General features: G+C 46.9%; 1 protein-coding gene and 1 long non-coding RNA gene across 2 annotated transcripts in view; one reads left to right on the top strand and one right to left on the bottom strand.

Annotated features, from left to right (window-relative positions):
* The window catches only part of PLXNA4 (plexin A4), a 590,122-nt gene that overhangs the window by 106,425 nt on the left and 456,502 nt on the right, over nt 1-27,195 (top strand). The window lies entirely within an intron of this gene.
* Nucleotides 2,402-3,703, bottom strand: LOC128422764 (uncharacterized). The gene is made up of 2 exons (XR_008332591.1): nt 3,380-3,703; nt 2,402-2,862 (listed from the first exon to the last, which is right to left on the bottom strand). It is a non-coding gene; the product is annotated as an uncharacterized LOC128422764 (long non-coding RNA).

The raw sequence follows: 27,195 nt of genomic DNA, 5'->3' as shown, positions 1-27,195 counted from the left end.
TAATGCAAGGATTGCTCCACTCGATTACCCTCAAGGACTACTCTGGCTGACATGACCTTCAGGTTGTGTGCTATGTGATCTTACTGCTCTTCCCATTACGGCTTACAGGTAGCAGACTGAACGTTTGCTTTATCGTGACGTCGCCCTTTGATGATATCACTACCGCTTAATATGGTTTGCATCGCAAATAATAACAGTGTTTGCATTCCTTTCCTTCACATATGTTATGTCAGCAATCTCACAATGTCAGAAACTCCGATATATAAGCTAATTGCCAAATAGCACCTTAAACCTAGTTCACAATGGAATGTCTAAACCCCATTTTGTTTTTGTTTTTATAATGAAATTTATTATTGTTTTTAATACTGATTATTCATTTCATTTCTATACCGCTTTGTATTTTAAATTTAAAAATTCTCAAAGCAGTTTATAACACGTTAAAACATCAAATAAAACAATCTAGAATAAAACAAATTCAAACTTCAACAAAAGTATTTCAGATCCTTCTCCAAGTCGTGCTTTGCTTTTCACATTTTTATCGACCTACTTAATTTCTATAGTTGCCCCATAGCAGAAGTACTCTAGGAAACCGGTGTGGTGTCGTAGTTGGCGTGTTGGATTAGGATCTGGAAGATCAGGGTTCAAATCCCGACTCAGCCATGAAGCTCACTGGGTGAGCTTGGGCTAATCTGAATCACATGGCAGCGTAGAAGCACAAGATGTGTTTCTTTTGTTGCAGTGCTACCATGTGCAGTGCCAGCCAGCTAGGTGGAGATGTCAGTTGGCAACCTGGCATCCAGAGATCTTGCCACATGGTCGCAGTTGGACCTTGGCCATTCACAAAACGTTCCTGAAGTCACGAACCAGAGTCAGGTGTATGCCAGCAATTAAAAAACACTGGTTTCTGTGAAATTACGGTAACTCTTTATTCAAAGAAACCGGAACAGCGCAGGTCTACTGATCCCAGCAACTCTTCCCAGTAGGTCTTGCCCTAACGAGGCAGTTGCAAGGACTGAAGTATTGGGATACTGCCAGGAAGACGGGGGCATCAGGCAGGCATCAGGCAGGCCCCCAGCTGGCTCCAGCCACTGGCCGGCAGCCGGTCTCCCTTGGAACAGCATCCATCAGCGACACGAGCCTCAGTTACATTTAGAGACCCATGCACGCTCTGTCAGCAGAGTGTGTAAATCTTCTCACAGCAGAAGAGGCGGACAGAGAAATGTGTAAGCATAATGTACAGCATTTTATTCAGCATAGTTCAGGAACAAAGGAAAACATGTCTGCTTCCCTTCGTCTCCAGCAAAACAGCAGTAACACAAAAGCTATATACAAACGGAAGTTCCCAGCAGACTGCTGGAAGTAAACAGGCATGTGACACACCAGTCATGCCTGCTCCTTTTAAGGTGGAATGGAGCTATATCCTAACATGAAGGTCCCCGCCTTCCCACAGCTTCCTAGGTCCCCTCCTCTCCAGCTTTCCCCTCCAAGCAACTGGAGACTGCGTCTGCCTGCAACAAATCTCTCATCTGCTCTTTTCATTTCTCTCTGTGTTTTGGGAGACTGGGGGGGGGGGAGGGAGCTAGTTGCAGCAGGAGAGGGGAGACTCCCTGGATTCTTCAGCAGCCTGACTTATCTCTGTCCCTTGCCACTCCTCCTCTCCCACCTCCCAATCAAGACTGCTCTCTGCCACAGGCTCTTCTTGCTCACTAAAACCTGCTGCCCCTTCAGCTTCCTACACCTCCTCCTCCCAGGCTGCTGCCTCTTCTCCCTCTGACCGTTCATCATCGTCTTACCAACACTCCGCAGGCTCTGAGCCTTCTTCCCTTGGGGGTTCCCCACCTGGTGCCCCCCTATTCCTCAGCATCCAGCCAGTCCCGGCCACCAGTTAGTGGTGGGAAAGAATTGCTCTCTATGAAACCCAGTACACGACACTGGGCTAGATGGACCAATGGAATATAAGGCAGCGTCCCATGATCTTTTGCTGCTCTGCTCTTTGAATTGAGAAAGACTCAAGCCTTGGAAACAGGAAGAACCCAGCTGGAGGCTGGCCATTGCTGGAGGAGTCTGGCAAGGCAAGAGTAGAGCGGCTGGTTTCTCATGGCCCAAAGACCAAGAGGCACCCAAGAACGAGCTTGCATTGATATTTGAGCCATGCATTATTAATCCCCGCACTGAACGCAAATTAGCTATGCAACATGTGTGCCCGATAGAACGCTCGACGGCCATGCAGCCAAGGAAGCCAGGATTAGTATTCAGCATTTGCCTCTTTTAAAAGAATTTGCTTCTAAATCGTATTTTCTCCTGACTTGCCATTACATTCTGGGTAGCAATCGGTATTTTTTTAAAAATAACACACACACACACACACACACACACACACACACACACACACACACTCCTCTGGTGTTTAAACCCTGCAGAACAACCTCTCTTTAATATGAATGAGGTGTGTGATGCACGAGTGACAGGCAGTGGCCAGACTCTGATGGATCTGTGGTGACTTCAAGCGGAAGAGGTTTTTGTCTCCTTAGATGGAATGGAGTGGCAGCTAAATATCTCTTTAATAATTTGTAGCATGAAGTGCAGGGCGAGGGGGGCAGGGGGCAGCGAGAGCCTGACTTGGACGCACAATAATGTGGAATTTTTTTCTGTGTGTGTAAAGGGTATAGAACCAGGAGTTTGGCTCCGTTGACTTCCTGCACCACAGTGGCATGTTAGCAGCAGCAGCAGCAGTGGGATTTGCCGCTCTGTCCTCTGATTCACTTGGGGACCACGTCTGGAGAGTGCTAAAGGGCGGCAGCCAAACTGCTAGCTCAGCAGTGGACAGGTGAACACAAAGGACCAGTGAGGTTTCACCAGGACCTGTAAAGCAAGGATGGAGAATCTGTGGCCCCCAATGAGAGCCAGCTGGTGTAGTGGTTAAGAGCGGTGGACTCATAATCTGGTGAACAGGGTTCGATTCCCTGCTCTTCCACATGCAGCTGCTGGGTGACCTTGTGGCTCTGGCTGGCTTCAGGAGCTGCTCACTGCCGTGGCGCCTGCCAGTTTGCCTCCTGGAAGTCCCCATATCATGTGTCTTGTGCGCAACACATCATATGGGGACTGCTGCTGAGGAAAAATGGCGGGCGCCATGGCAGCAAGCAGCTCCTGAAGCCAGCCAGAACCAACTGCGCTACCAGGCTGGCTCCGGGCTGCTGAGGCTGCCACTGCCACGTTTCCCAGAGACAGATTTGCAAATCTGGGGACATTCCAGGGACGGAATTTGTCCGGGGACAGATTTGCAGATCTGGGGACTGTCCCTGGGAACTGGGGACGTCTGGTAACCCTAGCCTACAGAGAGTACCTTACAATGAATGAGCCTTTCCTTGGTGACATTTACCTTCAGTAGGTGAGTCAATATTTCCTGGTGTTTCCTGTTCTCCATTTCTGAATCTGTATGGACAATGAGTGCTCGCTGACCGAGAGGAGTGTTTCAGCTTTCACCACCGTCTTGTAAAGTGTCCGTAGCCTGACAACTCCGCCTGCATCTCACATTCCAGCAGGAAGCCCTCACAATGTCCAGTCAGGTGTAGGACTGATGTCACAATGGCCTCTGGCCAATCAGTGAGTGCTGAAGTATAGTCACAACTCCCCAGGACTTGTGGCTGATCTTTCTGGATCTGGTGCTACTGGGCAAGGCACTGGACCCCCTCCTCTCTTTCCCCTCCTCTCATGGTGGCCTAGTTCTCTGCTTTCTGGAAATATAATTTTGAGCGGCATAAATGTTAGAATCTGAAAGGTTTTGCCAAGCAAATTGAATGTTAAGAGCAAGATCTTACATGCTGAATAAGAATACAGCTATTTCTGGGTATTGGATTTCTCTCCCCAGACCCAGGCAAATGATTTTCAAATGGGCAAGATGTTGAAAGAGGAAGAAGCATGATTTTTTCTTTTTCTTTTGCAGTTTGCTATAACCAATACATAAAAATGATTTGTAGGGCAATTTGTATAAGGAGACCAGTGCAGTATTTTATTTCAAAAGCAAGTTGTTATAAAAAATTGGACACAATCCTGCTTATAGTTTTTAAAAAGCTGCCCCTTTAAAATCAGTGGGGGCTTCAGAGTGTTTTGCAAGCATTTTGTATGTCTTAAAAAGGACGTTATACCAATGTTTTAATTCCGTCTTCTTTAGGCTTAATTGCTGTTTTAACTGGGCAAGGGTTGCCAGAGAAGCCTATTCTTGGAAACATGTGCATGGTGAATCCTAAAAAACCAACCAACCAACAACCAAACCCCAAAAATGAAAACACACACACACCAAAACACCATTTTTTATTTCTTGCTTCCATGGATTGGCTTCCCTTCCCTTCCCTGCCTCTTGATAGGATTTGGCCCCTTCTACACTTTGATAATGGTACTGGCCCACCTTAAAGGACTGTTGTTCAGAGTACTGCACTTTGAACAATTAATAGTAGTAATAATAATAATCTCATCCATTTCATGGCGTTCTGAGAATTGGATGCCGTTTCCTAATAAGTCACGCCGTCAATAATCTTCTGCTGTTTCCCAGTTAAGTCTCCAGCTCTCCTGATGGCATTTCCACCCTCTCTGCTGAAACCAGCCAAGCAGCTTGGGGGGTTATGGTGGCACTTGTGCTCATTGCTGATTGAGCAATAATGAAATTAATAGCCTCTTACAGCTCTTACATTAACAATGAAGTCGGCGTGTCAGTGGCTATTTACAATACAAGTTACACTGGTGACATTCTGGTGCACCGAGCAGTTCATATTCCTAGATCTTTGCCACAGCAATAAAATCAATCAGCCATTTGCAAGCACAAGAGCATAATGAGGGGGGCTCTTCAAAGGGCAGAGCTCTCCACACTGAGCACCAAGAAAATTCAAAAAATCCTGCTCTTGGAATAAATTATTTGGAGCTGGCAAATCTGCCTATTTACATTTATTGATTCCGATTGCAGTATTGGAGGTGTACCAGATTTGGGGTTTTTATTCGGCTGGGGCTAAAAGCAAGGAGGCGGTGACCGATGTACAAATTAGATGTGTAAAAGTGTGCACCTAAGGGCAGCTCTGCACATCATGATCCTTGTGAGAAACACCTTCTTCTTCTTTGGCGATCCCTCGTAGCCGAGTAAGATTGTCTTCCATAAACATGGTCTTAACAGTGAGTCCGTAAGTGACTGTGGAGGCCAATTCTGGATCCACACCTCCTTCCACAGTGGGGACATTGGTTTCCGGGTGGGAGTTGATCACAGTGTGGATTTGCCAAGCGTGCCTTCCTCTTAGCATGTTTCTCCCTTGCGTCCTGAGTTTGAGTGTCTTCAAAGCCCATGGCACCTTTGGTAAAAGCAAGGAGGCAGCCGATGTACAAATTAGATGTGTAAAAGTGTGCACCTAAGGGCAGCTTTGCACATCATGATACTTGTGAGAAACACCAGGGTGTTCCCTAAAGCAAAGATGCAAAGCGTGGACCTCATATGGAGGTACCTGATGTAACTTTGCATATTGCAGTACGCTGGTCTGGGGGTCCTAGATGTGTTCTCAGGAGAATGCACCCATGTATTGAAAGAAGCATTTGCACATGTACATATACCCATGCTTTTCAAGTTTCCTGCACCAGTGCTAATCTAAGGAGCTGCCTCATGGCAAACCTGTGATTACAACAGCAAATAAAGGACATCTCTTTGCTAGTGTGTGCAAGGACACACATATCTGTATGCATCTTTTGGTATAACAACTTTATCTCAAAATGCAAATTTCAGACAACAGCAGCCTTTAAGCCAGCTTAGGTAGGCTCACATGAATGGAACACATTTCTCCCCTCATGCAGTGCTATTTTTCTAGAAAAAGAGGTGTTGGAACCCACCACAAACGCCTCCCTTGTTCTCTTATGATGCAAATGGCACCCACCTGAGAGTGGCCGGAACTGAGTTCCGGCAAGTTCTGGCTGAAAAAAAGCCCGGCCCTTTCCTCTAATGCGATTGTCCCGAGTGCAAATCCAGAACCTACCACAAGCTTTTTGTCAGAGCTGGGGTAACTGTGATCCAGGAAGACCTTACTGTACTAATAGTATTTGGACTTCCCCTGTATGTGAAGACAGGCTGCGGTGGATTGAGCCGGATGAGACCAATAATGGGTTCAACAGTCAAGAAGGCAGTTTCGCTCGTGTGTAGAGGGAAGTGAGGGGCAGATGTGGTTCATCAAACTCTGCTCCAAACCTCCGCTGCCTTGTGGGATATATTTGGGAGAAGAAAAGGCTCAGGAGTAAACGCTACACAAATCCAGAGTGAATTCCCTAAGACAGTTGGATGGCGTCTTGTACGCCTCCTTCTGGCAACTTCTGCAGCCAAGCTGGTGCCAAACATCTTGCTCTGCTTTCCTTTGGACCACATCAGCGAGGCTGAGAGGGGGGGTCTTGTCATCTAGGCAGCCAAGGACCTCCACACACACTGCCCAACCTAGGTGCTGCTAATGCAGCAGTTTGACCTCACCCCAGGAGGTGCACTCCATTGTGTCTTGAGACAGATGGAAGCTAGCAACAACCCAGTATTCTTATCCACATTGCAGAGATTACAGTATTGGTCCAGTTTATCAGAACCGAGTTAATGTATGTGATGCACTTTGAACACTTCAGTTTTGCGATAGAGACACTCAGTATTCCTTCTTATGTAGCCTTTGCTAAAACATCTTCAGGAATTCTGTGCGGTCAGGCTGTACAAGGGGAGGAACTCTGCATATGTTGAGAATAAGTGGCCTTTGCTATTGTTCCCCATACTCCAGAACTCAGGTTTGAGATTCATTGAAGGCTGAGGGCTGGTTCCTGGCACAAATTAAGCTCAAGGTCTGCCCTCATTAGAGTTGCCTGTGTATTGGGCTTTTTCCTTTTCCTTTTCCTGACTGCTGCAAACTCTTGAATCCTTGCGGAAGAACTGATGGGCTGGTGCATCTGGGAGCGGAATCTTTAAAAGGGTCGAAATCAATGTGAAGTGTCACTCAAGTGGCCCAACAATGCCGGGAAATCAATGCAGAATCCGAAATGAAGAACATGCAGGGGAAATGATGGCATTTGTTTGCAATTCTAATACCGTGAATCAACAGATCGCTTGCAAAACGCTCCTAATGAAAAATGCACATAATAGATGTGCCAGAGGCAGATGAGGAGAGCGGGGAGAGGAGAACAAGGTGTGCACGTTCAACTTTTGGAAAAGAGAACAAAGAAGGCAGATAAAATGTTTTTTTCCCTGAATCTCATAACTATTTCCACAGTTGCAGTGGCGAGCCTATTCACCTTTGAAGTGCCAAGGAGCAAAGAGCTGGTAGCAAAAGGCACATTAAGTTATGGGTGATGGGTTGGCATTTCCTCCCAGGCAGTGCTGGCTCTGGGTTTCGGAGGGCCTAAGGGCCCCCTTTCCTCCTGAGTAGCCCTATCATGTTGCTTTGCCCTGTCCCGCTGGACCATGCCACCAGCATCACCTAGAGGGGAGAGGGCAAGGCAAATGAGAAGCAGGGAAGCTGTGCCCCTCCAGATATTGTTGGGTGAAAACTTCCCCATCAGCCCCAACCAACACAATCAGTTCTTAAGAACATTGGGGTTTACAGTTCAGTAGCGCCAGATTTAGGGCAGTGCGGGCTGTTCCCCAGATGAGGTCGCTGAGCTGAGGGGACACAAGACTGAGAAGATCCATAATTCAGAGGATCCATTTGGGGATGCCAAATTTTGGCCTTGCACAGGACGCAATATTACGAAAAGAATTACCAAAGTTCACCTCTGAATCCAGCAATATTTGGAGGGACCCAAGTTCCCCAACTTTGACCAAAAGGAAAAGCTAAAGAATTGGGGGTGTCCTGTCCTTTGCAGGGGGCAGGGACAACCAGAGGGTTTTTTGGGGGAGGGGGGGACACATGACATGAAAGCAGTTTATGAAATGATGAATGGTGAAGAGAAATTAGATAGAGGAGAGTGTTTTGCTCTGTCTCATAATGCGAGAATCTGGGGTCTCTGGATGTAGGTTCAGGACAAGGAGGAGGAAAGTTCGCATATCAGACAACGAATTTGTGGAATTCACTGCCACATCAATGTGATTATGACTAGTAGGTTAGATGCCTTTTTAAAAGGGCGGTACAGACCCATTGTTGAATGATCAGCAATGGTGGCTGCATGGAACCTCCATCTTCTGAGCCCCTATCCCTCTGAACACCCAGCACCCTGCTTGTGGTCCTCCCCATTGAAGGCACCTGGCTGGAAGCAGACTGCAGGATGAGGTGGGCCTTTGGATTAATCCGCCAGGGCTGCCTTCATGCTCTTTAGAGAACATTGCCGACATCTCTGCTACTAACAGATGGGAAGAGCAGCGATGGTGCAATTCTCCCAGGCTTCCTAATCATTTAGCACTTTGTAGCACGGGGTAGGGAAGCAGGCTGCCTCTGCCACAGAACCATCCCCCTTGGCACTGAGCAATTAAGGGTGTGACAGAAGAGGAGGTGCTGTGGCTCTGGGCGAGGATGGGATTGAGTGGCGTTTAATAAGGAGAGGGATTCGCAATGCGCACTCTCTCTCTCTCTGTGGCAAAGCCCTTTCCTGAGAAGGTGTGTTTGTTCAGGCTCCAGGCTGCAGCAGATGACGTGATGGAGGGTTGCTGAGTGCTCGCCAAGCAAGGCCATGTTTTTCCAATCAGTCCTTTTCCTCCATCTATTATCCCTGGAGAGTTTGCACCCCTCTTTGATCCTCTGGGGCGGAAAATGCAGAGTAAGGCCTGCTTAATCACAACTTGCTTTTTTCCTTACCATCGGTCACCCTTTCTTCTTCATCCTCATCGTATTATTCAAGAAAGCCTATTAAATGATTGACTTTGGAATTGATTAACTCTCCATTTTTGTTTTTTTAAAAAAGATTGCCGTTGAAATTCTCCAATGATTAGCACTTGTAGGAAGAAGGAAAGGTCAGATTAAAAAAGAAAGAGAGAAAAGTTTTCTTCTTCATCAACTGGGGGCAAGAGGGCAGCTTGAGAAATTCTGCCGAAAAGCACACACATGAGATACCCGTTGCTCTCTGATTTGCCTTTCCTCCCCTTCTCCATTTCACGTACCCAATGGGCACACTCACCTCGCCTCAATTTGGAATTGAGCTAAGCAAACCATTCTCCTTCTCCAGTAAAATACATTCAGAAAATTGGTTCACTTTGTTCTATGCCCAGAAATACAACCGTGGGCAAAGAAAAACAAACCAACTACATTTATTGTAAAATGCACTACTTGTGAAAAGTCCTTAAGAAGGGAACACTCTGCCACCGTAGTCTGTTTTGTTAATTCATGGGAGAGCTCTCTCTTGAATTTCATACAATGGTACCTTGGGTTAAGAACTTAATTTGTTCTGGAGGTCCGTTCTTAACCTGAAACTGTTCTTAACCTGAGGTACCACTTTAGCTAATGGGGCCTCCCGTTGCCACCGTGCTGCTGCTGCGCAATTTCTGTTCTCATCCTGAAGCAAAGTTCTTAACCCGAGGTACTATTTCTGGGTTAGCGGAGTCTGTAACCTGAAGCGTCTCTAACCCAAGGTACCACTGTACAACCCTGTAGAGCAGTCCAGTTCAGAATGCCTCGGACGGAAGCCAAACAAACTGCACTGAGGTTTGCGGTTGTGCACAAGATTGCAACCAAAATTTCAAAGTTTTCAAATTGCATGGTTCTGACACAGCAGGAGTGTGAAGCCCAGCTTACAACATGTGACAAATGCCCAGCAGGGTACTGGGAAATGTAAAACATTTTCCCTTAGTCCTGTTCGGCTTCTGCAGCCCACTGCCGTCAGGGATTGTGGAGAAATAAAAGAAGAAAGACATAACAAGGATTTAAAGAGCTCTCTGGAATTGTTTTGCAGAAATGGAGTTCAGTGACCTCTCTCTCTCTTAACATCCCAGGTAGCTACTCATAGGACTTGCTCAGTGCTAGGCTATAACTTCAATTTTCTTCTTCCTTGTATTTCTAGATAGAGCTGTCTCTTTTCTTCTTACCCCCTTCTTGTGGGGAGGTGTAGGATGTGTGGTCCATGCCGTTCAAACCTGCTAAGCATGGAAAACCCAAGAAGAACTAAGCAAATATCTCAAGGGTCGCTTCTCCCCGTATGAGCCGATTTAGACCCTGAGATCATAATCCGAGGTCCTTCTTCATGTGCCTCCGCCACAAGAGGTCCAGAGGGTGGCAACATGAGAACAGGCCTTTTTTGCAGTGGCTCCGTTTGTGGAATGCTTTCCTCAGGGAGGCTCGCCTGGCCCCTTCATTGTGCACCTTTAGGCACCAAGTGAAAACATTCCTCTTTCACCGGGCCCAGGGCTGTTTAACGGTCTATGTCCTTTAACTTGTGTTTGTAGAAGGGGAGCGGATATGGGTTTGTTTTTTGTTTTCTGTATTTTGTGCTTTTGTTTTGTAATTTTTACGCTGTGAACCACCCTGAGATCTTTGGATGAAGGGCAGTATACAGATTTAATAAATAAAAATAAAATAAATAAAAATGTGCAGCGAGTTCAACGCTGTATTAGTCACAGTGGCTAAGCAGTGTTAGAAATTAGACAGGCGCCAGATGTGTTTTGATACTTGCAGAAGTACCAGAAAGGGTTACTTCCGGGTTTCGCTGCTCGCACATGCGCAGACGTGCAAAATGACATCATGCACATGCGCAGAAGCGGCGAATCGCAACCCGCACGTGCGCAGACGCGCCACTGCGGGTTGTGTTCTTTTCATGTTGGGAACGGGCCTCCGGAATGGATCCCGTTCACAACCAGAGGTACCACTGTATTTGTTTTATTGTGGATTGTTTTATTTGATGTTTTAATGTGCTGCAAATTGCTTTGGGATTTGTCCTTTAAAATATAAAGTGGTACAGAAATGAAATTGAACAATGACAACAACTTTCATTAAATAAAAAACAGTGTCTAGGCATTCCATTGTGGCAGCTCAGTAGTCCAGCAATGGAAAACCTTGAAAAGTCTACCTTTGTTTTTGAAATTAAGGACTTTGGATATTGGGGGGGGGGGGAATAACACATAGGTTGTGTGTCTCTAGAGGGATGGAGGATCCAGAAGGCTTTTAGGTCATCTGCTGAGATTTTATTTCCTGTACCTCGGGCTTAGACACTCAACCTTCACAATCCATGCCAGTTCAGGAAATATGGACGTCTCAATTTATGTTTCTTTCTCCTTTTATTCAATGCTTGCTTTACATTTGGTATGATGTAATACCCTGCTACCACGCTTGTGTTAGCAATGGTCATTGTGCTACAATGATTTTTTAAAAAGGGAAGAGAGTTTTTACATAATTTGTTGAAAAATAAAGGTAATAGGAAGAACAGACTCTAAAAGAAACATTGTTCTAATATGATGCAAATATACCCAACGGCTACGCAATTATTTGCTGTGCTGTGTTTTTATAAATCTATGCAGAGATAACTATATTATAGTTTTCATACATGGTAAGCAAGAAATCATAAGTTATTTTCATTTAAATGGAAACAGGCTTTTTGCAAGTTTTATTTTAGTTAGATTGCTAGTTTTTAGTTGCATCCTTGCCTATGCACCAGTATATATGCAAATACAAAAGTTGATTATGTTTTCATTGCCCTTCCTGCTAGAATAATACACATTCCCCCCTCAATGCCATAGGCTCCTTAATTTTTACACACTTTAGAGCAGGTATATCCATTCTGGAGCCCTGGTTGCTGGACTACCTCACCCATCATCCCTGGCCATTGCCCATGCTGGCTTGGGCTGACAAGAGTCGTCCATCAACGGCTGAAGGGCACAGCATTGCCACCCTGATTAGGACCCTCAGCATGACTTAATCCAGCCCCGCTCTCCCCTACTGTTGCTCCCAAGCAACTGCCATTCAGTGGCATAGATTCTACTGGTGATTCCCTTCTGCATCTCCTGGGCGTTGGAAGCAGAGGAGAAGGGGTTAACATGCATCCTTTGCCACCTTCCTCCCACTTCCTGTGACCTTGCTTGCACCAGTGCTGGAGCTATGTTAGGGTTCCCAGACATGTCCAGGGGGGGGGGATTTCAGAAAATTGGCAAAATTTTCCCCAAAAAAGCTTGTGTGTCATGGTCCGGTCTATGGGTGATCGAAGTCCCGGCTGAGGATGTTGGGACCGGGGGCAAGATGGCGGGGTGGGAGCAGGAATGAGAGTCCAGAAGCCAGGGATCTGAGGGTCAGGAAGCAGGGAGTCACGAAGTCAAGGGTCCGAAGGTTGAGAAGCAAGGAGTCACGAAGTCAAGGGTCCGAAGGTTGAGAAGCAAGGAGTCACGAAGTCAAGGGTCAAGAAGCAAGGAGTCATGAAGTCAAGGGTCCGAGGGTCGAGAAGCAAGGAGTCAAGGAGCCGAGGTCCAAGGAGCAGGAAGCAAGCAGCCAAACAGCAAGGCAGGAAACATGTTGCTGTGGCAAAGAACCGAAGGGAAATGCTGACCTTATATCCCTTCCCGGCTCTTGCCACCAGGTGCAGTGAGTTACCAAGCAGCCTCACCTGTGTGGCCATGCCTTGCCTCTCCAGAACAAACTTAGGAAGGCCCCAGTCCTGCGAAGCCCTACTGGTCACAGGCCCTGGCTCCTGCATGCACTCCTGACAGTGTGGGATGTAATCCACTGAAAGCAGTCAAGTACAACATTCCTTGTTTTGCTAGAGTGGACATGCAAGGGGATGCTTGGTCCAGCCAGTCGAAACTTCCAGATCCTCCTGGGCTGGAGCATTCTTCCTTGCATGTGACTAGTGGTTGGGCGTGACCTTTCCAGACTTGGTAAAAGGACAAGGCATGCTGCCACACTCTCCTCTCTTTTCCATCTTCCTTTCATCCTGTGAACTGCTGGACTGCTAACCTGCAGTCACTAGGCCAACCCACATATGGGGTAAACCTATTTGTATATGCTTGTAACTTTAAGTCTTAAGCCTGCCTTCAGGAATCACACTGTGCTCTGTCTGATCGTAAACTTTCTTTTCATTGCTTATGAATAAGACTGTGGTGTCTTTATTCTTTTAGGCGGGATTCAAGGGGTCTTAACCAGGAAAATATCAGAACACACTTCAATCTGGACAAGCCAGATGGAATTGCGTATTGACTTAAGAAACTCACACGAGCTTGCAACTAGTTTTCTGCTGTGTGTGAGATGGGGAATGCAAGTTCTGCTAAGTAAAGGAACTTGCTAGCGCAAGTTAGGAAGGATATTAATGTTAATGTTAATAAACAATATATCCTCTCCTGCCAACCTGAAAATTCCCACATTGCTCAATGACTTTCCCCCCAAGAGCTCAGCAACTCAAGGATTTTCACTCCTTGAAATATGGCAACCCTAGCTATGTGGGATCATCCCTGACTCTTGCACACATGGCATATAAATAGCTGCCTGCAGGCTGCACAAATCTCACTTTCTTTCATTGCAAGATGCCCAGGATCCTTCAGTCTGAGATCCACATCCCCATATCCTTGGCAGCAGAGTCCAGAGCCTGCAGCAGTCCAGAGCTCCAACACCAGTTGCTGGACACAGCAGGAGAGGAGAATGCATAGGTCCCATAGGGTTGGCCCCTGTGAAAACAGGTTGCTAGAAAAGATGGGTGACATTGGTCTGACGCAGCAGGCTCTTCTTACGTGAAACCTTCATTTTTATATTACAGCATTATTACAACTACATATCGCGTAGCTCATTTCGTACATCAGAGTTAGGTTGGTTTCTAGATGCTACAATGAACTATTACTTGCTGCTTCTGGTCTTTCATTGCATACCATTCATTTTACCCTTAGCTGTGCTGTTTCTAGTGCTTAAACTGGTGTCAGGAATGAGCCAGCTCCAAGTGAAGATTTGTAGCCAACTGCAGAAAGCAGCCAGGAACAGAGAGGCTTAGATGATAGTCAGGCAGGGGAGAGCCAGCAGCTGCAGACTCTGGCTCTTCCTGACCTTGACGGGCAGGCTGATAAGGCAGTAGCTTGAGAGCAGGCTAGAACACAGCCAAAGCTTGCAGGAAGCGCAAACAGGCGCAAATCGACTCAGAGACAGCCTCTCAGAACAGGAAGAGGTTGGAGCTGATCCACTAAGTCTGAAGAGTCGGCGAATGGGAGAGCTGCTAGATAGAAAGCAAAACAAGAGACGTGAGGGTTGTAAGTTCAATATCTTCTGTAGACACCGGAAGGAGTCTTCAGAAGGGTCATCTTGAGTAATGATGCTGGAGGCTTTGTTTGAGTAGTCTGGAGCTATTTGTTTTTGCAATAAATCCTTTAAAATTACCTACACTTTCTGTGTTATCAAAGCTGGGAACTTGGACTCCTGACAACTGGCTCTTAGCATCTGGGAACGGTAGATTGTGCCACAAACTCCAAATACGCTAGCATAGCCATGCTTACAGCAAGGATGCAGAACTTGAGGACCTACTAATGTTTCAGGTCTACAGCTCCCATCATTCATTCTTTACCACCAACCATACTAGCTGGGTCTGATAGGAATTGGAGTTCAACAATAAATGCAGCAACATCAAGTGATGTAAAGGTATGTGTGGATCTGGCCCAAGTCAATTTACATTCCACACTGATTCTATTCTGGTCACTGCTGCCTTTCTCGCTTGACTCTTCCCAATTACCTCCACTGCAGTCCTCAGAGAGACAAGCAAAGAGGGAGATAACCTTGAAGTTTTCTCAGAGATGCGAAGCAAGAACATAACCTTTAATAAAAATGGAAATTTTTTTTAAAAGGGAGAAATGGGGGCAAGAGGTGAGGGCTACAGTCCTGCTTGCAAATAACCCAGATTAGTATTCACCCTTCTTTAAAAATATACATTGCAAAAAAGAGCATCTTTTATCATTCCGGTGATCAGCAGTGAATCTATAAGGATGATGTGTGGATTTCCCCCATTATATTCTGTCAATAAATATATCATGGGTTCGCTCTGCCCTATGTTCAGCTACTCCTAATTTTTGGCTGGACTAGGAGAACTCCCAAAATTATTTCTGGAATTTGAGCCTCCAGTTCATGGCAGTTTTCAGTTTCTCCAAGTCAACTGCCTTTCCATCAACTCCACTCTTAATTACCTATATGCACACTGTAAACAAGCAGTCTTGATGTGACTGTTCATATGGCTTAATCAAGGCTATTTTTCTGCAGTCATTTTACTGATGTGTGCATGTGTTCCTCTGCTCTCGCAGAACACCATGACCGCCCCCCCCAAGCTTAGCCAACCGTAGCCATATCAACAGTGCTTTTTGTGGGCACAATTAATGAATGGGGGAAAGGCTTTTTAGAGCCTTCAGATTCATGGCAGTTTTAAAACTGGGCACATGTAGAGATCTGTAAATTTTTGTGAGAGAGGGAGAGAGACCAAAGAAGAGGAAAAAGAAAGAAAAAACCCATTTCCAAAGCTCAGAAATAAATTCAGGTTGGGAGACACAGTTTGTGAATGGCTACGTCAACTTCCAGGAATCCCAACACCTCTTTTCTATCATGTGTGACTACCGTGAATGCTATGATTTTTGCACAAATCCATAAATATATATCTGGGACACTGCATGGGATTCAGGACCCTGGGAGTCTCAGCGTTCTTTTTTATTTAGAACAAGTTTGTACAGTGGTACCTCGGGTTAAGAAGACAGGAGTGCCTGGCATGCTCTGGCCCATGGGGTCACGAAGAGTCGGACACGACTAAACGACTAAACAACAACAACAACCTCGGGTTAAGTACTTAATTTGTTCCTGAGGTCCGTTCTTAACCTGAAACTGTTCTTAACCTGAAGCACCACTTTCGCTAATGGGGCCTCCCGCTGCCACCGGAGCATGATTTCTGTTTTAATCCTGAAGCAAAGTTCTTAACCCGAGGTACTATTTTTGGTTAGCAGAGTCTGTAACCTGAAGTGTATGTGACCCGAGGTACCACTGTAGTTGCCTTAGCTGTAAAGATAGGATGATGTCTGGTGTTGATTCTTCAAAACTAGAGTGGGACATTGTGGAATTTCTGGAGGCCAGTGCCCTATGTAGCTTTTTACCAGTGCTATTCCCAGTGAGTGGGGACACTTTTAATCAGATCAACTTGTGTTAGCGAAAAGGGCAGGCAAGAATCCAACACAGAACTCCAGGAAGGCCACTAAGCTATGTTCTGCATGCAATAGACTCGTCACTGTTATTGCACCCAAAGTGTAATCTGGAACCTCCTCAGAGGTTTCTTCCTTGAATCAAGCTTCCATAGGATTTCAAGAGGAGGAGGAGGAAGAAGAGAAGAAGTTTCCACTGGATTTCATCTAAAGAGATGTTCATAGGGTCGTAGGAAGGTGCCTTATATTGAGTCAGACCATTGGGATCCACCTAGTTCAATATTGTCCACACTGACTGGTGGCATTTCTTCTGGGTTTCAGACAAGGTGTCTTCCCTTGCCTTACCTGGAGATACTGATCTGAGGGACAAGTTGCATAGTTTAGTCAGAAGATCAGCAATGCCACATTTTTAGTTCTTCGAGAACTCTTGCATGGATTTTATCCAGGCCTGGCAATTTCCCAATTTTTATTTTGTCTGTTGGGCCTAGAATTTTGTCTCTCATCCCTTCCATCTGCCTGAGTTCCTCAGACTCCTTTCTTGCAAGTTCAGGCAATGGGAGAAGAGGGAGCAAGCTAACAAAATGAATTTCAGAACAAATGTCAGGTTCTGCACATAGGCAGGAAGAACCAGGTGCACAAATATAGGATGGGGGACACCTGGCTTACTATTAGTACATGTGAAAAGGATTTAGGGGTCTTGACCACAAGCTTAACATGAGTCAACACTGTGATGTGATGCAGCAGCAAAAAAAAGCTTACGCTATACTAGGCTGCATCAACAGAAGTATAGTGTGCAGATCAAGACAAGTCATAGTACCAATCTATTCTGCCTTGGTCATACTGTGTCCAATTCTAGGAAGCACAATTTCAGAAGGATGTTGACAGAGTAGGGTGACCAAGATGATCAAGGGTCTGGAAACTAATCCTTATGAGGAGGGCTTGAAGGAGTTGGGTATGTTTAGTCTGGAAAAGAGGAGTCTGAGAAGAGATATGAAAGCCATCTTCAAATATCTTAAGGCTGTCACATGGAAGAGGGAGCATGTTTGTTTTCTCCGGCTCCAGAGGGTAGGACTCGAACTAATGGCTTCAAGTTACAAGAAAGGAGATTCTGACTAAACATTCGGAAAAACTTTCTGACACTAAGAGCTGTTCGGCAGTGGAACAGACTCCCTCGGGAGGTGGTGGACTCTCCTTCCTTGGAGGTTTTTAAGCAGAGGTGGGACAGCCATCTGTCATGGATGCTTTAGCTGAGATTCCTGCATTGCAGGGGGTTGGACTAGATGACCCTTGGGTCCCTTCCAATTCTATGATTCTATCTGCCCTATATATTCTACTGTGAACAGACAGAAATAATTCATTCTGTTTCTCTGCAATGTCCTTATCCTCCTTTAGCACTCCTTTGACTCCATACCTGAAGGAGCGTCTCCACCCCCATCGTTCTGGCCGGACACTGAGGTCCAGCACCAAGGGTCTTCTGGCAGTTCCCTCACTGCAAGAAGCCAAGTTACAGGGAACCAGGCAGAGGGTCTTCTCAGTAGTGGCACCCGCCTTGTGGAATGCCCTCCCATCAGATGTCATAGAGAACAACAACTACCAGACTTTTAGAAGACATCTGAAGGCAGCCCTGTTTAGGGAAGCTTTTAATGTTCAATAGACTATTGTATTTTAATATTCTGTTGGAAGCTGCCCAGAGTGGGTGGGGAAACCCAGCCAGGTGGGTAGAGTATAAATAAATTATTATTATTATTATTATTATTATTATTATTATTATTATTATCCATGTCATCCAAGTTAGGCAGTCTTTTGTTACTAATGTATATAAGAACTTCTTCTAATTAATGGTTCACACATGGGGTGAACAAGAGCGATGATTCAAGAATGCTGGTTTCCAGCTGGAAGGTGTCTGTTGACAAGTTCCACAGCTCCCGATGCCTCAGTCATTCACAGGCACCCTGGACTCCTTCGGGAGGAATGGCGGGATATAAATAAATTTAATAAAATAAAATACTTCACGGTTCCGTGTGCACGCTTTGTTGACTCATCGCTGGCTCGATGGAATGCTGATTGCAAATCTCTTTTGACTTCTTGCTTTATCTAAAGCTTTAAATAACCGTAGCTCAGAGACTAAAGCACAAGTCATACCACATGCATATCAACTGCACAACTGTGTGCAGCAAAGCCTCTGGGGTGATGTTCCAGCCGTCGGCTGAAGTAGGGGTGCTTGCAAAACCTTCCCCATCCATATTCCTCTCTGGATTTTGGGGGTTCTGAAGGACCCAGTCTTCATTCTGGAACGGCAGCCATACACCAGCAATCCAGAAATGTTCTGCTGTCACCTCTGTGAGATGAAAGCTTAGCTGAGGTGAAAAGTTCCAGCCTCCTCGTGCTGAAGCATCAGATTGCCTGCCTTCCCTGCTGCCTTTTACAATGGCTGAATAATTTTCTTTTTTGAACAGAGCCTTTTGTTCATTGTGACATGGCTGCTTTGCGAAACATCAAGCATGATTACTGAATTATTGGTGATGTTCAGGAAGTTGGGGGGGAAAGAACACACACACACAGTTCTCCGAGAAATTATTGCTGAGCAAACGACTTGGCAAGGAGGAGAATGACGGCAACCTTAAGATTAGCCGCGCCACACGTTGTCTCGGAAGAGCTGGGAACTTTGAACAGTTGTGGTGGGTGACCTTTGCCTGAAAAGGAAACAAAGAAGAGTGAACAGGGAAAAGTTTTGCGTGGACAGGCAGAGTCCCACAAACCCTGGGCGGCCCCCGTGTGGAATAACAACTCAAGACAACGTGCTATGGGATTAAAATTGGCCACAACTTTATTTTGTTTCAGATGTGCGTAGACCTTGGCTCAAGCATTGGGTGTTTATCCCTCCCAGTCCCCCGCCGGGGACCTGGGGAACATCAGGGTTATCCAGTGTGTGTGTGTGGGGGGGATGGGTTGGCTCTGGAGAACATATGTTCAAGCAGAGAGAGCCTGCCCCCGTTACGCCGCCATCGCAGGGGAGAGCAAAGACAACCTCTAGGCGTACGGCCAGAGCCTCCCCTCAAACAACCTCTTTAACAGGGAACCCTGGTATCGCCACCGCAAAGAGGAGGGGGGCGTGGGTCACTGCTGCACGTCCCACCCCCATTTAGGGAAGATAGACTAAAGGATTCCGCCCAAGGCCTGACACCACCAAAGTTGTGACGTTTTGCTACAGGAAAGGCAAACCTGCCAATGCAGGGGAATTCCTTTCCGGCCCTTCAACAGCGACCCTGACGTAGCAGCGCCCGCGTACCTGTGGAGAAATGGTTAACCTGCAAAAGAAATCTTAATTGAGGGTGGGTAGGGTGGGAGAAGCTCTGGAGCCAACTGGCGATTCCCAGGTAAGGTCCTCCCCCCCATTGTGTGGGCAGGTAGTCCCTCCCCCTACCTGGCCTGGTCACCTTGGCAAAGCCTCCCCAGGCGGGATTGATCAACAGGCTGAGGTAGGCGGAGACCTCCAGGTCTCCCACCTGGGGAAGGCGAAGCCAAGCCTGTGCTAATGGTGCCGCATAGGGTCCGGGGGGCTGCGCGTGACCACGCAAAGGGCGCCCCCTATTTAATGTGGGGAGTGGCCATTCCTCCTTCTGTTCATTGGAACTAGTGGACAACCAAAGAAGCTGAATGTTGGAAGTTTCAAGACAGATAAAATAAAGCCTTCTCTCAGTTAAACTGTGGAACTCCCACCCACAGGAAATAGTTATAGCCACCAACCTAGATGGCATTAAAAGAGGATTAGACAAATGCATGGAGGAGAGGCATATCGATGGCTACCAACCCTGATCGGTATGCTCTGTCTCCGTGTTCAGAGGCAGCGATGCTTCTGAAGGCCAGTTCCTGGAAACCACAGGAGGGGAGAGTTGCTCTTGTGCTCAGATCCACCTTACTGGTTTCCCATGGGCATTTGGTCAGCCAGTATGAGAACAAGATGCTGGTCTAGATGGGCCATGGGTCTGATCTGGCAGGCTCTTGATCCTCTGAAGCTTTCCTGGGGCTCCTTAATTATAAAATGGTGGATATGTTTCCTTGAAAGTCAGCATACAGCGTGGTGTAGTGGTTAAGAGCGGTAGTCTCGTAATCTGGTGAACCAGGTTCGCTTCCCCGCTCCTCCACATGCAGCTGCTGGGTGACCTTGGGCCAGTCACACTTCTCTCTGATGTCTTTCAGCCTCACTTACCTCACAGAGTGTTTGCTGTGGGGGAGGAAGGGAAAGGAGAATGTTAGCTGCGTTGAGACTCCTTAAGGGGAGAGAAAGGCGGGATATCAAGTCCAAACTCCTCCTCCTCCTCCTCCTCCTCCTCCTCCTCCTCCTCCTCCTCCTCTTCTTCTTCTTCTTCTTCTTCTTCTTCTTCTTCTTCTTCTTCTTCTTCGTCCAGGTTTCTACATGGTACCACATGCTCTAAAGCAGCCTTTCTCAACCTGTGGGTCCCCAGATGTTGTTGAACTACAACTCCCATCACCCCTAGTTAGCAAGGCCAGAGCTCAGGGATGATGGGAGCTGTAGTCCAACAACATCTGGGGACCCACAGGTTGAGAACCATTGCTCTAGAGTCTTCAGCACAGGATGGATTACAACAGTAGACAGCTCCATATGGGAAATGTTCCCTGTAACTGTAAGGCAGGTGTGGGGGACCATTGACCTCCCAGAAGTTGCTGAATTCCCAACTCCCATTGGGCCCACAAGCGCCGCCTATGTCCGGGGATGATGGGTGTTATGGTTCAGAAAGATCTGGAGGGCCAAGGGTTCCCTACACCTGCTGTAAGGAGAAAGGTTTGGAAGCTCGAGAAAAGATGGCCGAGGATCCAAAATTTTCGAAATATGCTGAGAGCGAGTGAACAACCATCTGTTACGTCCATTAAAGACAAGAACAGCTGGATCTGTGTGCAGTTTCCCCATGGCAGCCTTCTCCGCAAATAACCTTTCAGACTGACTTTGGCCACCAAGATGGCCATTGGGTCATTCTGGGCAGGAAAGGGTATAAAAGAATTTCCTGTTCCAGCTTAGCTTTGCTTGAGCAACAAGGTCTTCCTGAGCTCTGGTGTGATCCTTCTTGATTTGTCCTATTGTCCTGCTATACTCGGTGGTTATTATTATTATTATTTATTATTATTATTATTATTATTATTATTGTTATTATTATTATTATTATTATTACAAGAACACACATGGAAGAAAAGGACACAATTCTCAAGCAGCTGTGTGAGATGCTGGAATGTCTAAGAGTCTTTGGGCGTAAGCAACAGACACATAATCACCCTTCATGGGTTAAGATCTTTGATTTATTCCGCTGAGATTTATTGGAGCTTTTTTCTTTTCATCTCATTTCCTCCCTCTTGAGAAAGAAAGGATGAATTAAAGAAAACAAAGCCAAGTAAACATTTGCTGGCAACTAGGGAAGGAAGGTGGTAAAGGAAAGATTACTTCCTCTGGTCTTTTGGAATTGTTATCATATTAAACTCCTGTTTCGCAGGTGTAAGTATTTTCCTATCCAGCAGCATATCTTTTCCCCTGGACAGTGAAATTGCTATCCTCTCTCACGGTATAAATTACCTGTCAGAGCCTTTTAGGTACTTTCAAGCTGGTTAGTTCAGAGACAAGGGAGCAAGGAGAAGGCTGACTGGCTTGGCTTTGGGGAAGGAGGAGGCGCGGGAGGTGGAGTTTTCTTTTATACTTTAGAGCCGGTGGTTGCCTGTCACAATGTTACTTTCCTTTATCTCCTTGAGTTTGTGTGACTTGACAGGCCCATAGGACAGTAGCAGCCTTCGAGGGCCAGGCCTGGCCTTTTACCAAAGGGCATTTCATGTCTGACTTGAGCCAGGTAAAAAGGTAAAAGGTAAAGGACCCCTGGATGGTTAAGTCCAGTCAAAGGGGACTATGGGATTGGGTGGCATTCAGATTGAAACTCTTGTATCCTAGGTTAAAAAAAAGGTATAGGTAAAGGACCCCTGGATGGTTAGGTCTAGTCAAAGGCAACTATGGGGTGTGGCACTCATCTCACTTTCAGGCCGAGGGAGCCGGCGTTTGTCCACAGACAGCTTTCCAGGCCATGTGGCCAGCAGGACTAAACTGCTTCTGGTGCAATGGGGCACTGTGACAGAAACCAGAGCGCACAGAAACACTGTTTACCTTCCCGCTGGAGTGATACCTATTTATCTACTTGCACTGGTGTGCTTGTAGCTGGAGCGGTACCTGTTTATCTACTTGCACTGGTGTGCTTTCGAACTCCGTTGCGGGGATTCGAACCGCCAACCTTCTGATTTGCAAGCCCAAGAGGCTCAGTGGTTTAGACCACAGCGCCACCGAGCCAGTGTCCTACTTGAGCCAGGATGGGTTCTTAGCTTGGTGTGCTCAGAGATGAGGGGGGAGAGCACCTTGGATATCCTTTTGCTAGTTTCCATTAGTCACGTGAAAAAGGTAAAGCAATAAACCCACAATTAGCGGATAAGGGTGCATTGTTATTGGTGTGGCTTTATGTGGATTTGTCTCTCTCACTTGCTGGTGGTTCGGGTTTGTTGTGTCCTCCGTACACCAGAAAGCTCAGAAAATTGTCTGAAGGTCTGAAGCTGGTTCTGTAGGAGGTAGGTTGGCAGGTCTGGTCCTGTATGATATGTGGAAATGTGACCTCCTGAGAACCACACATAAGCTGTTCTTTGGAAAAAGATTGGGATATAAAAATATAAATGTCAAATACTTCATAAAGAGCTCCTTGGGCAAAATACAGTGGTACCTCGGGTTACAAACGCTTCAGGTTACATACACTTCAGGTTACAGACTCCGCTAACCCAGAAATAGTACCTCGGGTTAAGAACTTTGCTTCAGCATGAGAACAGAAATCGTGCTCTGGTGGCGCAGCAGCAGCAGGAGGCCCCATTAGCTAAAGTGGTACTTCAGGTTAAGAACAGTTTCAGATTAAGAACGGACCTCCGGAACGAATTAAGTACTTAACCCGAGGTACCACTGTATATAATGCATTTTGAGGTAATAGAGTTATCATAGGATTATAGAATTCTATCAGGGATGGGGTGGCGTCCAGATTGAAACTGTTGTATCCTAGGTAAAAAAAAGGTACAGGTAAAGGACCCCTGGATGGTTAGATCTAGTCAAAGGCAACTATGGGGTGTGGCACTCATCTCACTTTCAGGCCGAGGGAGCTGGCATTTGTCCACAGACAAATCATGTGGCCAGCATGACTAAACCGCTTCTGGCACAACAGGACACCGTGACGAGTGCCAGAGAACACGAAAACTCCGGGAGCGGAACCCCTGTGCATGGGCCATTTTGTACTGCATGGCTTTCCTTCCCACCCAAATCTCTCTTGTGTCATTTCTACTATCCTGACCCATACCGTTTTCCAGCATACAATTCTCAGACCCAAGTTAAAGAGTCTGGGCTTTTTAAAGCAGCAGCTGTTCTAAGAGAGCTTTGTAGTCGGGTGTGTTTGTGTGTTTGTGTGTGTGTGTGTGTGTGTGCAGAAGAAGCCTTTTACAAAACTTTGTAAGTTTCCTCTCGTCTTCTTTCTTTCTGTGTTATTTTCCTCCCTTTGGAATTGTGTGGCCTATTGCGGGCTGGGAAGAATAGCTTGAAGCTGGGCAGAAAGAATAATCTTGTCATATAATCCAGAAAATATTGGTCAGCTGTCTTGTTCTGTAAAGCTGGCAGGCAAATTAACTAGGGCAGCTGTGAAGGGCAACAGAGAGTGTCTTCTCTGCTATAACCTCCCAAGGCTTTGCTTCCTATGCTCTGCAAGCTGCCAGAGAACAAGCAAAGCCTTCATTCACCAATGGCGCCCTGGCTCACCTTTGGCGGTGCATACTTACCTATGGTCGAGAGTATTCGTTGCTTGGTTGGAGTGCTGGCCATGCCTGGTATGGCCAGGGTGCAGATGTATGTCACTTAGTAATATCAGGATACCTCTCTGGGCCTGCTCCATTTGATGAAGAGAACCACAGGCCAGGTCTCCTACAGCAGGATTTCAGAAGAAGAAGAGTTTGGATTTCCTATACTGCTTTATCACTACCCAAAGGAGTCTCAAAGCAGCTAACATTCTCCTTTCCCTTCCTCCCCCACCACAAACACTCTGTGAGGTGAGTGGGGCTGAGAGACTTCAGAGAAGTGTGACTGGCCCAAGGTCACCCAGCAGCTGCATGTGGAGGAGCGGGGAAGCGAACCCGGTTCACCAGATTACGAGTCCACCGCTCTTAACCACTACACCACACTGGCTCTCAGCCAGAATACCAGATGAAGCTGGTAGACAGCTGCCCTTGACACAGCTGTGAGTCCAAAATGGGCAGCTGTGAGTCCAAAATGACTCCCTGGTCCTTCAGGGGCACCGCTACCCCATTCAGGACCAGGGAGTCCCCCATACCCGCCTGCCCCCCGTCCCCCCAAAATGGTACTTCTGTCTTTGCCCTCCACACCTTTTCTTTCTTTATTTTGCAGTAGAACCAGGCCCCTCCTCAAGTTCCTAATGCGCCACCACACATCACTACTGGGTTGTGTTTAGTTCATCCCAACGGCAGCGCTGAAAGCATCTGCAGACGGAAACGCGCGATGCCAAAGCAATTTCACTGGGAGATTTCAGAAACGAGAAGCATTGCGAAGGCTGGTGGGGGTGGGGTGTGTGTGTGTGTGCATGCAGGGCAACAACCCCACCCCCAAAGCATTATTGGCCTCTTCCAGCGAGGAATCGCTAATCAGCCAGCTTGCGCTTCACCTGCTGTCACCTCTGAGACCTTCCTTTTATAAAAAGAAAAACCCACTCTGAGCTCTCTGGGCACCTAGCTCTGTCTGCCAGGGTGTTGATCTGTGGGAAGGGAGAGCGGACCCTGGTCTAGACTTCACTGGCAAATGCTAGCGCTGATTAAAGCAGACTGGAGTTTGAGCTACTGTACGTATAAAAAGGTTGCTATGGAAACAGGCATTCACTTCTGTCCAGATTTCAAAACTATGTTCTCTCTCTCTCTCTCTCTCTCTCTCTCTCTCTCTCTCTCTCTCCTTCCAACTCCCCCTTCCATTCTCCATCTTCTTTTGCTTCAGTTTTGTTGCTCCTCTTGAATGCTTGGTGAGCAACGATTGGGTCCACCTGTTGATGTGGTGGTTGCATGGACCGTACCACTTTGCAGCGCAGGCGAGGGCCGCTTTTGAATGCTCTTCCACTTTCAGACAAACATACAATCAAACAAGCACTTTCTGCAAGTAAAAAAAGCTGCTGCGTGAACATTAAAGGTTCTTGTCCAGCCTTTTGCTTGATGCCCTAGATTTCTATTTGGAGGGTGTTACAGCATAGAAGAACATCTCTCCTTCCCCACCCCTTTGGAAAAAGAAATACCCCCTATATCCTGCAGTGGCTCTGCAGCTTGATTTTGCCACATGTGCAGCTCGGACCCAAGTTCATTCACACTACCAGATGCTTGCCCATTAGATTGAATGGGACACTGCCCCGCCAACCTTAATCGTCACATCCACCTGTCTTTGTATAAGCAGCCTAGCTAAAGGTCTGTCTCCAGGCACTGTGGTCATCTGCAAGGGATTCCCACAGGTCAGGATTGATGTTGCCAGCTTCCATGCCACATCTGCAGACATCTTTGTAGCACAGAGTTGGTCTGCCAACGGGCCTGGTGTCTGAAGCCAGCTCCCCGTACAGCAGCCCTTGGTGTTCCTGCCATCTACCATTCTGTGGATATGACCAAGCCAGGGTAGACGTCGCTGAGACAGAAATGTGAGCGTGCCAGGAATGTGGGCTTGGGAGAGCACATCTTTGAAATTCTGTCCTGCCATGTGATACCCCCAAAATTCCACAGACGTAGAGCATGTGGAAGGCATTGAGGCATCGTTTCTGACTTAAGTGGTGGCACAAAAGAAGAACGGGGGGAAATCATGGGACAACCAGAAGTGTGGATGAACCTCAGACCATGGGAGATGCAGCGATGTCCTAAGGAAAAGCGGGACATTCTAGGATCAAATCAGAAACCAGGACGGCTTCTGTAAATCCAGGACTGTCCCTGGAAAATAGGGACACTTAGAAGGTCTGTCATCCACCACCAAAAAAGTTTGGTACAAGCTGCAGATCTGCTTTTGCAAAGAGTCTTTCACGCAACCCACCTCTGTGTGGTGTGTTGCGGGGGGTGAGGAAGCCCTGCAAACCCCATGGGCTCTGGCTTTTCTCTGGTTACCTCGCTTCAGAGATATCTGCACTGCCTTTAACAACAGGGAATTCAGAATCTGCCTGCTGCTGCTGCTGTCACCAGGAAGTCCTGAGCAGGCAGTGACAGCAGCTGCGAAGTCCTAAGCTTGGCCTAGATTTGTTACAGCATGTAAGGCTGCTATCAAATCCTTTTGAAAGCCACTCGGCTGATGCCTGACAGCCCGGTTGCCTGTGGTTGGCTCACAGCAGCCCTTTCCCTCGCAGTCAGGTACTATTGCATAAGCCTCCCTGAGGGTTTGCCGAGCCGATTCAAAGGCTGCCTTGTTTGAGCAGATGATGCCAGATGGGCCAGACTCGAAATGTCAGCGAGGCACTAGGTTGTACGGCTGGGTTGCAGCAGAGCACCTGTGATGCAGCTCGGCTTTAGGATGTAGAATAAAGAGCGGCCACGACAGAGGGGGGCGTATAGAAGTAGGCATGGCGGAGAGAAAGGGCGCAGAGATAAGTTTCTCTCCCTCTCTCATTATACAACAGCCCAGGACCAGTGAAGCTGAACGCCAGGGAAGACCAAAGGACAGACAGCACACGATTAAACTGTGGAACTCATTCCCACAAGAGGCAGTGATGGCCACCAAACTAGATTGGTTTAAAAGGAGATTAGACAAATTCCTGGAGGAGAGGGCAACCGGGGCATGTGCAGAGTGCTCATTCAGCATGCCAGCGGAGTGTGCCAACGGAACAGCAAAACACCCGACAGTTCTAGGTAGGCTTAAGTCCCTTTATTGAAAGTACAGTGGTACCTCTGCTTAAGAACTTAATTCGTTCTAGAGGTCCGTTCGTAACCTGAAACTGTTCTTAACCTGAGGTACCACTTTAACTAATGGGGCCTCCTGCCTCTGCTGTGCGATTTCTATTCTCATCCTGAAGCAAATTTCTTAACCCGAGGTACTATTTCTGGGTTAGGGGAGCCTG

This window comes from Podarcis raffonei, chromosome 10, assembly GCF_027172205.1.
Source record: "Podarcis raffonei isolate rPodRaf1 chromosome 10, rPodRaf1.pri, whole genome shotgun sequence".
NCBI lineage: Eukaryota > Metazoa > Chordata > Lepidosauria > Squamata > Lacertidae > Podarcis > Podarcis raffonei.
Note: the sequence above shows the minus strand (reverse complement) of the source record. Positions and strands in the feature narration are given on the sequence as shown.